Genomic DNA, 12,696 nt, shown 5'->3' with positions numbered 1-12,696 from the left:
GGTCACGGGCATAAACCACATCGCGGAAGCCGACTGGGAACAGCAACTGGCACGGGACTTCCAGGACGTGTTTGACGGCACCCTAGGCAAGTACCGAGGGCCCCCTATCTACTTCAGCCTAGACCCCAGCATCCCCCCCATACGCCTAAAACCAAGGGTACCTTTTGCACTCCGGCCAAAAATTGACGAGCAAATTGACAAGCTCGTCAAGCAGGGGGTCTTGCAGCCAATCGACCATGCCCGATGGGAGACCCCAATAGTCACCCCAGTTAAGCCAGATGGGTCAGTAAGAATCTGCGGGGACTATAAGGCCACCCTAAATTGTGCCTTGCAGCAAAGCCCCTACCCCGTCCCGGTGGTGCAACACCTACTACACTCACTGGGGGGGGCAAGGTCTTTGCGAAGCTCGACCTGGCGCAAGCCTACCAGCAGCTGCCGGTCGACGAAGAAACCGCCGAGGCGCAAACCATAGTCACCCACTGGGGAGCCTTCCGTTGTAACCGACTCCAATTTGGAGTCAGCGTGGCGCCGGGCATTTTCCAGAGCCTCATGTAGAGACTTCTGCAAGGAATAAAGGGGGTGGTGCCCTACTTCGACGACGTACTAGTGTCGGCAACCAACCAGAAAAAGCTAGAGGGTCGCCTGAGGGAGGTCCTAACAAAATTCAAAAATGCGGGGCTGAAGGTCAAAAAAGAAAAATGCCAGTTACACACCGAGAGGGTCGAGTTCCTGGGGTACCTCCTAGATCGGCACGGAATTCATCCAACCGAGGAGAAAATCAGAGCGATCAAGGAAGCCCCCAGGCCGAAGAATAAAATGGAGTTACAGGCATTTCTAGGACTGCTTAACTTTTACAATGTTTTCCTGCCCCAGAAGGCTACCGTGGCGGAGCCCTTGCATAGGCTCCTGGATAAGGTGGCTCCATGGACTTGGGGGAAACGCGAGGAAGCCGCCTTCAACAGAACCAAGGACCTGCTCACCTCGGACGCCGTCCTTATCCAGTACAACGAGACCCTCCCGCTAGCTGTCACTTGCGACGCATCACCCTTCGGCATCAGCGCCGTCCTCAGCCACACGCTCCCCGACGGAAAAGAAGCACCCATCGCTTTCTTCTCACGTACCCTCACGAAACCGGAAAGGAACTACAGTCAGCTGGACAAAGAGGCCTTGGCCATCGTTGCCGCTGTAAAAAAGTTCCACGAATACATCTACGGCCGAGCCTTCACGATCATCACCGATCACAAGCCGCTGCTGGGAATCCTGGCAGGGAACAGGGCCACCCCGAACATTCTATCCCCGAGAATGACAAGGTGGTCCGAATTCCTTGCCGCATACAGCTACCGGCTCATGCACCGTCCCGGTAAGACAATCTCCCACGCAAACGCACTGAGCCGCTCGCCACTGCCCGACCTAGACACCGACCCAGCACCAACGACGACCACCCTCAGCATAGAGACATTGCCCGACCTACCCATAACCGAGTCAGACATTGACCGAGAGACTAATAAAGACAAAAGTCTGGCACAGGTGTTACATTGGGTAGAAAAAGGGTGGCCGGAACAAGACAACGACGAATCATTCAGGACATTCCGCAACCGGCAAACAGAACTGACACTACAAAAAGGGTGTTTTTTATGGGGGGACAGGGTGGTCATACCAGAAAAATTGCAAGGGAAAGTATTAAAATTGCTGCACGAGGGACACCCGGGCATTGTAAGAACAAAAGCCCTGGCCAGAAGTTACGCTTGGTGGCCAGGCATGGACAAGCAGATCGAGGCTTGGGTGGCCAAGTGCTCGCGCTGCCAAGAAACCAGACCAAATCCTCCCGCCGCACCAGTCCTAGAATGGGAAACCCCCAGGGGGCCATGGTCCAGGGTCCATATAGATTTCGCTGGGCCCACAAAGGGAAACACATTCCTCATCACGGTGGATGCTTACTCCAATTGGCTGGAGGTAAGCAACATGAAAACCACCACAACAGAAGCCGTCACCAAGGTACTCAGCAAGCTTTTCGCAACCCACAGCCTCCCAGATGTCATCGTGTCAGACAACGGGCCCCAATTCACCTCGCTAGAATTCAAAAAATTCCTAGCGGAACGGGGCATATGACACGCACTGACAGCGACAGCACATCCGGCGGCAAATGGCAGGGCGGAACGGATGGTTCAATTTACAAAAAAGACCATCCAAAAAATCGAACACGGGGAAATACAAGAAAAAATAAATAAAATGCTCCTGATACAACATATAACCCCAAACACAACAACGAACAAAAGCCCGGCAGAATTATTAATGGGGAGGAAACTAAGGTCCCCACTCGACAGGCTACACCCCACATACAACCCGGAAAAACCCCCAGACTCATCAAGCAAGCACCGGGTTTTTGCACCAGGCGACGCAGTCTACGCAAAATACCTTACCGGAGATCCACTATGGGTACCGGCAACCATAACCCAGCTGACAGGCCCCCACTCGTACCGTTTGCAGACAACCGACGGACAAACATGGAAACGCCACATCGACCAATTAAGATCCAGAACAAGAAACACAACCGACACGCAATCAAACTCAGACAACCCCCCCAATGCAAACCAAGAGGGGAGGGAATATACAGAAATAATAGAAAGTAACTGGCGATACTCACCGGCTAACAGCCAACTCGAAGCCTCGCCAGGAAGAAACAGCCAGGCCAGCTCAACCAGCCCAGAAAGACTAGGCGGGAGCGGCGAGAGTCGCAGCTCAACCAGCCCGGGTAGACCGGGGGAGCTGCAACAAAAGGCCCGGCAACACCTTCCAGGCGGTTCCATCGATGAGGCCAAGAGAAACAGAGGACCCGACCGAACCGGCCGGGAGCCAAACAACAACTAACCTGCGCAGGTCCAGTAGGCAAGTACGGAGCCCCGCCTACCTACGGGACTACATCACGTAGGACCAAACCAAGAGGGGAGGGGTGTTCTGTACAGTCATTTACATACTGCAAGCGCCCGCGTCGCGATTGGCTAAAGCGCACGGCAACCGGATTGGTCGAGCGAGCCGCACGGATTGGCCCGCTGCAAATCCCCCGCGATTGGTGGGAACTAATCGCGGGAGATTCGAAGCGGTGCCATTGGCCGCGGCCACCGCGGCTTGGAAATAAAAAGCCGCTGTTTTTCCCTGAGAGCCCAAGCTGTACCCGGAGCAAAATAAAGAGCTGAAACCAGTCACTGACTCCGAGCTTCCTTCCTGCGCCGGACACGACACAGTCCTTCTGTGCTTCACGGTCTTCAAATCGATATTTACATGCTGAGAACATGGGGATGTGCAAATCTTTATCGTACATTGTGGCAAATTCATAACGGTTTCTATAGAACTGGTATATTCTGGCCAGATTCATTGGCATCAACTTGGGGGTTTTCCCACCCAAGAAGAACTGACTGCAGGAGTCGAAACTGCTTATCACCTCCCCTGTTGCAGGCAGGAGGAAAGAGGCAGCCAGGGAGAGGAAGGTCCACAGAAGCAACATGGCTGTGCGCTTGGTCAGTCCTTCTATTTATTTATTTATTTATTTATTTATTTTATTTATTTATTTTATTTATTTGATTTGCCAATTGTTTACAAGATAATAAGTATAAGTGTATACATAGTTGTGAATACATGAAATGGGTACATATAAGAAAAATAAAAGAAGAATAAGAGAAACAATAGGACAGGGACGGTAGGCACGTTGGTGCGCTTATGCACGCCCCCTACAGACCTCTTAGGAAAGGGGTGAGGTCAATAGTAGACAGTCTAAGGTTAAAGTTTTTGGGGTTTGGGGAAGAAACTACAGAGTCGGGTAGAGTATTCCAGACATTGACCACTCTATTGCTGAAGTCGTATTTCCTGCAATCAAGTTTGGTGCGGTTTACTTTGAGTTTGTATCTATTGTGTGCTCTTGTGTTGTTATGGTTGAAGCTGAAGTATTCATTGACAGGTAGGACATTGCAATGTATGATTTTATATACCATGCTTAGTGGAATTGTTCTGCCTCAAAAAGAGAAGAAGAAGAATTTAGCCATTTTCCACGAAGAATCTAAGAATAACCTTGAGATTGGGCTTGGCCAAGGACTCATCACGCCCAGCTGGTCCCCTTGATCAGGGGGAGGAAACCAACCAGAGTGTTCACCCTCCTGCATGGAAGAGTGGGAAAGTGAGAAGATGAGAGAAGTTGTAAAGAGGCAGAGAAGGAAAGGGAGAGGAAAGAAAGGAAAAGAACAAGAGGAAAGAGAGGGAGAAGAAAAGAAAGAAAGGGAAAAGGAAAGGAAAGAGAGGGAGGGAAAGGAAGGGAAGGGAAGGGAAGGGATAGGAAGAAGGTAGGCAAGAGGGAAGGTTTCCCAAAGAGTTTCTTTGCAACAAAGAGGAATTTTACAGGAGGAATGTCAGCTGAGGAGAAGGAAAAGGAGAATAGGGAGGAGAATAAGAAGAAGGATGGTGTGTGAAGCGAAGTGAAGTGGGAATTAGATAAAGGAAGGGAAAAGAGGAGAAAGAAAGAAAGAAAGAAAGAAAGAAAGAAAGAAAGAAAGAAAGAAAGAAAGAAAGAAAGAAAGAAGGAAGGAAGGAAGGAAGGAAGGAAGGAAGGAAGGAAGGAAGGAAGGAAGGAAGGAAGAAAGAAAGAAAGAAAGAAGAAAGAAAGAAAGAAAGAAAGAAAGAAAGAAAGAAAGAAAGAAAGAAAGAAAGAAAGGGTTGGAAAAAGAAAGGAAGGGATGAAAAGATATAACAAAGGGTGAGCAAAGAAAGAAAAAGGAAAGCAAAGAGAAAGAGGAAGTTTTTCGAAAACGGCTCTTAGGAACAGGAGGGGCCTCAGCTGTGGAGAAAGAAGAGGCAAAAGAGAGAGGAGGAGGAACAGGGATGGTGGGGAGACAATTTACTGCATCCAAAAGGGAAGCATAATAAAGGCAGGCAGGATAAAAATCTAACAAACAAATAAATAACATGCCCATACAATTATTCCTGCCTCCCTGGAGCTGGTGTTATCATCCTGCTCCTGGACTCAATTCTTCCCTGCTGCTGGAGGGCCAAGAACAATTTCTTTCTTTCTTTTAATAACAAAAAGAACTACAAATAAAGCCTTCTTTCAGTTATACAGTGTGTCAGTTGGGTATATATGCACACCATAGTTATATACCTTTCTTCTTAAATTTACATTCATGTTATATTCTAATCAACATTATATATCATATTGTATCATTATTGTATTACACATTAATTTTTTTATTTCAATTCCAAGCTATCCTTAAGAGCAATCCCAACTCTTACCAAATCGTATTCATGTTATAGCTTATTCAAAAATAATCAATTGTATCATTATTATTACAATATACTTCAATTTCTTACTCTTCTTTCTAACCATTCATAAAATAAATCCCAAATCTTATAATACTCTTTTCCTCTTGCTCTCTGGTTGCTAATGTTAATCTACTCATCTCTGCACATTCCATTATTTTCTTAATCACTTCCTCCTCCATCGGAATTTTCTCAGTTTTCCAGTTTTGAGCAAATAAAATTCTGGCTGCTGTTAATAATCAAATATGTTATTTCTTTACTATAACTTTCAGGCAAAATCCCCAATAAAAATATCTCTGGTTTTAAATCTATATGTTGTTTTATCACTTTTTCCAACCATGTGTGTATTTTAATCCAGTATCTTTTAGTTTCTGCACATGTCCACCACATATGGTAATATGATCTAGGTATCTGATGGCACTTCCAACACTTCACTGATTTGTCCTTGAATATCTTTGCTAATCTTGCTGGGGGTAGATGCCACCTGTAAAACATCTTATACAAATTCTCTTTGTAGGCAGTTGACATTGTTAATTTATAGTTTCGAGTCCATAGTTTCTGCCCTTTATCCAAGTCTATCCCATATCCAAAAAATTTTCCCCAAGCAATCATTGTTTCTTTAACTTGTTCTTTTAGTTTCATTCCTTATAAATAACCATATAGTTTCATCTTCTCTTCAGTACCTTTTAAGATGTTGTCTAGTTCAGTTAATTCTTTATAAAACTCATCTATCTTATTATCTTTTTCATATCTAGAATGTATTTGCATATATGAATACCAATTCATGTTCATCCCTTGTTCATCTAATTCTTGCTTTCTTTTGAGCTCACCCTTTTCATTTAAAACATCATTATATGTAACAATATGTTCCATTTTAAAAACGTTTGGATACACAAATGCCTCCATTGTTGATAATCAGACTGGTATTTTCAGATAATGTTGTTCCCTTATTTTCTCCCATGTTGATAATAAAGCATCTCGAACATAATGACTCCAGAAATATCCATGTGCCTTGCTTTTCTTATACCATAAAAATGCATGCCGCCCCAATTGTACATCATGCCCTTCCAATATTAACAGTCTAGTGTTTCTCAAAACAACCCATTCTTTCATCCACATCAATACTACTGCATGATAATATAATTCCCAATTGGGTAGTCCAAAACCTCCTCTCATTCTAGTATCCTGTAGCAGTTTTAAATTAATCTTTGTCTTTTTTCCCTGCCATATATATTTCAATATCATTTTATTTAAATCCTCAAAGTATTCTTTCCCTAACTTTATTGGAATTGTCTGGAATCAGTATAATATTCTTAATAATATATTCATTTTAATTTGTCGATATTCTCCCTATTAAAGTTAATTGTAAGTTTTTTCCATTTTTCCAAGTCTGTCGCAATCTGTTGTTTTAGTCTGTAGTAATTGTCCTCCTTGAGTGTTCCACATCTTGCTGTCAATTGTATCCCCAAGTATTTCACTTTTTTTGTGATCTGGATATTTAATCTGTCCATCAGTACTTTGTTTTTCCGTTATGTTCTTCACTAAAATCTTAGTTTTTTCTTTATTTATTCTCAGTCCTGCAACCTCCCCATATTCTTCTATCTTTTCTATCAACTTAGGACCTGTTTCTAATGGTTCTTCTAATATGTAAACCGGATCATCTGCAAATGCCTGTAATTTATACTCCTCATTTTTTATCTTCATTCCCTTTATTTCTTTGTTTTTTCTAACATTTCTATTTAATACTTCCAAAGTCAATACAAATAATAATGGTGACAGAGGACATCCTAAGGCCAAGAAATAATTTCCCCAACACTCTTCAATGAATATTATTTGGTGCCCTCTAAAGCAGGGATGGGCAATTCTTTGGACTTGATTCCAAACGGCGAATTTCCTTCTCTCGAGAGAGTAAAGGAGGAGATCCTTGTTTCTAGTGCCCAGGAGATTTCTATGAATTCATCTCAAGGTTACATGAATTGTGTTGTGGCAGGTGTATTGTCTCTGGGTCTAACTAATCCATAGGCAAGAAACCCAGATCTTGGTGGCTCATTTCCAATCTATACTTGATTGAGAAGTATTGATAAATCTGGTAGCCTAAGTACAGTATAAGGTCCTTATACCTCTTTGCTCACATTGGACAATGGGGATCTTCTTCTTGCCCTTCTCCCAAGGGCTTTGGAGGATAAATTGTCTCCCTCCTCGCCGTGACGGCCTCTCAAGTGCTGGAAGATGGCTATCATGTCACCCCCAGGCCTTCTCTTTTTTAAATTAGACATTCCCAATCCCTCCAAGTGTTCCCCACATGTTTTAGCCTCCAGACTCCTTCTCATTTTTGTTCCCCTTGTCTGCACTCTTTCTAGGGGGTTGTTAGGAATAACATAGGTTACCTAACGTAGTTTGGGTAAAATAATATATATAAACTATGATAGTGAATTTAAGTGTGTGTCACTTTAACTGCAAAGCATGTAATTTTGGGTGAGGCTGTAAAAGCGCCATAAGAGGGAGCAAGAGAACCTGATTGATTGCTGGCTTACTGGATTGCTTGCAGACGATGATGGATTGATGGTTTGTTATCTGCGTGTTCTCTGCTGTTGCTGAAGGAAGAAAGGAGGTTTTACTTCTTCATATCTCTACTGCGAAGAGATATATTACTGGACTGATATTTGTAAGTTTACTGACCTCTTTTTCGACACTGGACTTTGCAACTGAATAATCCCCAGACGGACTGAATTAGTGTATGATATATGGACTGTTTGACTATGCTATAACTATTACTGGAATAAACTATTTAACTAGCACATTGTATCTGTTTTACTGAGTGTAAGCTACAACAATGTTTATCTCACATATTTGCCTGCCTGCCTGCCTGCCGTGCAGGTTCTGCTAGGGTGTATATCCCTAACAGGGGTCAACATCTGTTTTCGATCGTGATGACCCAAATTGAACTCCATATTCCGAGTGTGGTCTTAACTAGTGTAGTTTTCTGGGTCAATGCAGCTTTCTGTGAAGGTTTTGTTGCCTGATCTGCAATTCCAAACAGCAGTTCTGTATCTGACAAATCCACAGGCAAGTAACCCAGATATTAGAGGGGATTTCCTGTCTGTGCTTCATGGCAGCAAGAGGACTAGATGCTTAAAACTCTTTGCCCACATTAACTGTAATTAATTTAACAATCCTTCTGCTTCTGATAGAAGATCGAGTTGTAGGAACCAAAAGCTGCCATCTATGAGAAAAAGCATTGACTATATCCAGGATGGAAAGAGCATAATTAGATGGAGGTCCCTGCTCCAAGATTTATATTCTGGCTATTTCCTGTTATCTTTCTGAAGAAATATGTGCATGTCTGTTCTTTTGATGGCTTAACAGGTACTTGGCCTAGGGTGAGATTTCTTAGACTGTCTACTATTGACCTCACCCCTTTCCTAAGAGGTCTGTAGGGGGCATGCATAAATGCACCAACGTGCCTACCATCCCTGTCCTATTGTTTCTTTTCTTTTCTTTTTCTTATATATATATCCATGTATTCATAACTATGTTTTTACTTATACCTATTATCTTGTAAGCAATTGACAAAAATAAATAAATAAAAATAAAAATAAATAAAGGGAGGGGGCACCAGATTAAAGCTTTGGAAGCCAAGAACTCAAAGCTAAAAGTAGCCCACAGATTATCTGTATTTAGCTCCATTCAATTCCAGAGAAGGGCCTAGCAAATATTGGCATGGTATGGTGGATATCTGGTCACATTGCAAAGACAACAAAAGATCAAAATTGGGAGCGTCCTATCAAATTCTGTACCTGTCAACAGTGGTGTCCCCAAGGCAGTGTTCTAGGACCAACTCTCTTCGTACTCTACATAAATGACCTCTGTGATCATATTAAGAGCAACTGCGTTCTCTCTGACGATGTAAAGCTATTCAACACCACAGAGAATACTGATACCCTTCAAAAAGACCTCGACTATGTATCAGAATGGTCAAACAAATGGCAACTTCAAATCTCAACAAATAAATGCTCTGTCCCACATATTAACAAAAAAAAAACAGAAAATAAAATACAGGCTGAATAGTCAAGACCTTGTTGATGATCCAAACTCTGTCAAGGATCTTGGAGTACTCATCTCAAATGACCTAAGTGATAGAGCCCACTGTAACTACATAGCCAAAAAGGCATTAAGAGTTTTTAACCTAATCTTATGTAGCTTTTTCTCTGGTAATATTACACTCAGGGGTGGGATTCTACCAGTTCGCACCTATTCACTAGAACTGGTTGTTAACGTTCTAAGCAGTTCAGAGAACCGGTTGTTAGAAGAAATTACTGGCCTAATCCTGTAAGGAAGGCAGGAAGGAAACATTATGATGTTGCTTACAGAAACTGCCTCTCCGTTAACCCTTATTACATTCTTGGCAGGAATAGACTTCCTGTCTCAGGAATGTCTCTGGAGTTTTTTCCCCCCTCCTTTGCTGGTACTTTGCTTGTGTGGAGTGACCATTCAAAGTCACAATGGCACTGAAAAAAGTGACTTATGACCATTTTTCACACTTACGACTGTTGCAGTATCCCTACAGTCATGAGAGGCCAGGTGAGGAGATGTGTGCCTCAATGTGAGTGATATTGAGTTGGCCACTCCCAGCCAATAACATGATCACCAAGCCACGTTCACCCAGTCACATGACCACCAAGCTACGCACCACCTAAGCCACTCCCACAGAACTGGTTGTTAAAAATTTGAAACCCACCACTGGGGTTCAGTTATTTATTTATTTATTTAGAAAATTTATATTGCTGCCTACTCACACAGGGCGACTCAAGGTGGCTTAGAAAGTTAGAAAAACACAATATAAAAGAAATAAAAAATAATGAAGTAATAAGATAATAAGTATAATAACTGTGTTATGACTGAGGGGGGCACGGTGATTCAGCGGTTAAAGATGCTGAGCTTGTAAAGCCGACAGCTTGGGTTCGAGACAAGAGTACCGCATGATGAGTGAGCTCCTGTTCTTTGCCTCAGCTCCTGCCCAGCTAACACTTCAAAAGCATGCAAAGTAGAGTAGGTAAATAGGTACCACTTTGATGGGAATATAACTGTGTTCTGTGCATCTCGGTGTATAGTATAATGACTATAGAAATGTCTTTGGACACTGCTGGCTCCCACAGCTAAGAAGCAGAGATGAATATTAGGAATATAAGTCACCTAACAAGTATTTGGGTTAGAAATATATAAACCAGGATAAACATTTTAAAACTGTATCTTTAAAAAATTGCAAAACTGTAAATAGGTGTGGTTTCTCAAACGGCCATAAGATGGAGCCAGAAATCTGGTTTGTCTTAGTCTTAGTCTCAGAAGAAAGTGTGAGTCAGTCTCTGTTTCCTTCTGTTGGAGAATATTGCCATTCCTCATAATTGACTGGTATTCATGGATTTGATGTAAGTCTGATACTGAACTGTTTTTGACACTGGACTTTGTTATTGGATTATCCCTGGATTGAAAACTGACTGATTTACCTGTGAATGATTTTGGACTGCTTATTTTGAACTTTGCTTTAAACTTTTCTGGAAGTAAAAACCTACATTTACTGTACAGTGTATCTGTGTGCTGTGTGTGTATTATTCAAACACTACTCTCAAATACATCTCCCTGTATGTGCTCATTCTCCTAACGGGGAATTACCTCAACAATGAGCACTGTTGCCCCCTATAGATGGACATGGCTGGACAGGGGAAGCCATCACCTTTATGTTATGATGAGGGATTCAGGCCAAAATCCTTTTCAGCCAACCTATCCAATCCAGGTTTAGGCAGTGGGTTTTTTTCTGCAACCAAAACAGATCATAGCAATTTAACAGCCTTTATTGCTAAATGTTTCCTGCAGCCAAAGTGAAGCAAATGGACCAATCTAGAGATTCTTTTTGAACCACATCAACACGTCACCTGCTTTTATACAGTTTAGATGCTGCCTTTTAGTAGCTGGTATGGAAAATGAAATTTAACTTAGAATGGAAAATGTATGAAGGCCTCAGTTCTATGCACCCTTCCTTAGAATTAATCCACGTTGGAGCCAGAAGTTTCTATATGAAGAACTGGAGAATTCAGAATTATTGGACCTATTGGACCACACCATATACAACTCTTTGTTTGCTAAGATTTGACTCCAGCTTAGTGGCATTTAATCAATCAATCCATCAATCAATCAATGAAGGCCAAAATAGAGAAAAAACACGAAACTATTAGTATTGCAGCAAATCCTGCTTCCAATTCAGGACACAAGACCACGAAGGGTTGGAGAACATAGGTTTATTTGCGCAAAATTTCAGAGCATTAACATGTCAAATTCTGAACCCTGGGCTATTCCTGAGGTGTGACTTTTATTCAGCTCACAGCCCTAACTTCACCCAGGGCGTTTCTCTTATCTAGCTATACCATAACATATGTACTATAGAAATGGAGAAGTTGTTATAATTGGTTGTCTTGCACAATTCACCATATATGGTATTACACCATCTGTCATTTTCCAAAGCCACCCTTGCCATACAGTTTGTTACAGGAAAATATCTAGTTCATAGGTCATTATGTTTACATTCAAATTCAGCAAGTTTTCTATATTGTCCCAAAGCTTGCAACATAAAGATTAAGCAACTTCTGCTAACTGTAATATTTGCAATAGAAGCTAAATAACTTCTGTTATTTATGTTAATACATATCTGGTATTTTTCCATACTGCTTCATTAGCAATGAGCTGTCATGCCCTTGGTAGAGCCGGACTCTGAGGGAGAGGAGGAACAGCCGACAGGGAGTGGAGGTGTGACTCCGGAGGTGGTGGAGGAGGCTGGGGAAGGGCAGAGGCCAGCTGGCCAGTCAGAGGAAGAACCAGGCCCATCCCCTCTGCATCCTAGGACATGCAGGGAGGAACAGAGAAGGAAACAGCTTGGCTTACGAGAGAGGAAGCGGCCATGATCCTCCTCATTGGTTGCAGCTGGGGAGACTAGTATATAAGAGAGACAGTTAAAATACAGCATTGCCAGAAGCAAAACGTGTTTTATTTTGGGCTGAAGTTATCTTGGTTGGTGTCCTTCTAATACAGGGGTCCCCAACCACCGGTCCGCGGACCGGTACCGGTCCGTGGAACAAGTCCTACCGGGCCGCTGGTTTGTTGGCCGCCGCCATCTTGTTTTGATGAAAAAGTGCTTCCGGTGAGCTTTTCTGGGTAGAAAGCTCACCGGAAGCACTTTTCATCAAAACAAGATGCGGCGCTCAGCTGATGTCGGTACCGGGCCGCACCATAAAAAGGTTGGGGATACCGGGCGCGGCATAAAAAAGGGTGGGGATCACTGTTCTAATAGACTGTGCCTTGTTATCTCCTTAAATTTGGTAATTACTTATCCTGGTCCATTGTGGA

At 42.9% G+C, this 12,696-nt stretch overlaps 1 protein-coding gene across 3 annotated transcripts in view; it reads left to right on the top strand.

Moving 5' to 3' along the window:
- Nucleotides 1-12,696, top strand: part of CHCHD3 (coiled-coil-helix-coiled-coil-helix domain containing 3) — a 423,433-nt gene that overhangs the window by 206,257 nt on the left and 204,480 nt on the right. The gene's annotated exons all lie outside the window — the stretch shown is intronic.

The sequence above is a fragment of the Notechis scutatus genome, chromosome 6, assembly GCF_049901735.1.
Source record: "Notechis scutatus isolate UNSWTSFEM ecotype Mainland chromosome 6, rNotScu1.2, whole genome shotgun sequence".
Classification (NCBI taxonomy): Eukaryota; Metazoa; Chordata; class Lepidosauria; order Squamata; family Elapidae; genus Notechis; species Notechis scutatus.
The sequence above is the reverse complement of the archived record's forward strand: the minus strand, read 5'-3'. Positions and strand labels throughout refer to the sequence as shown.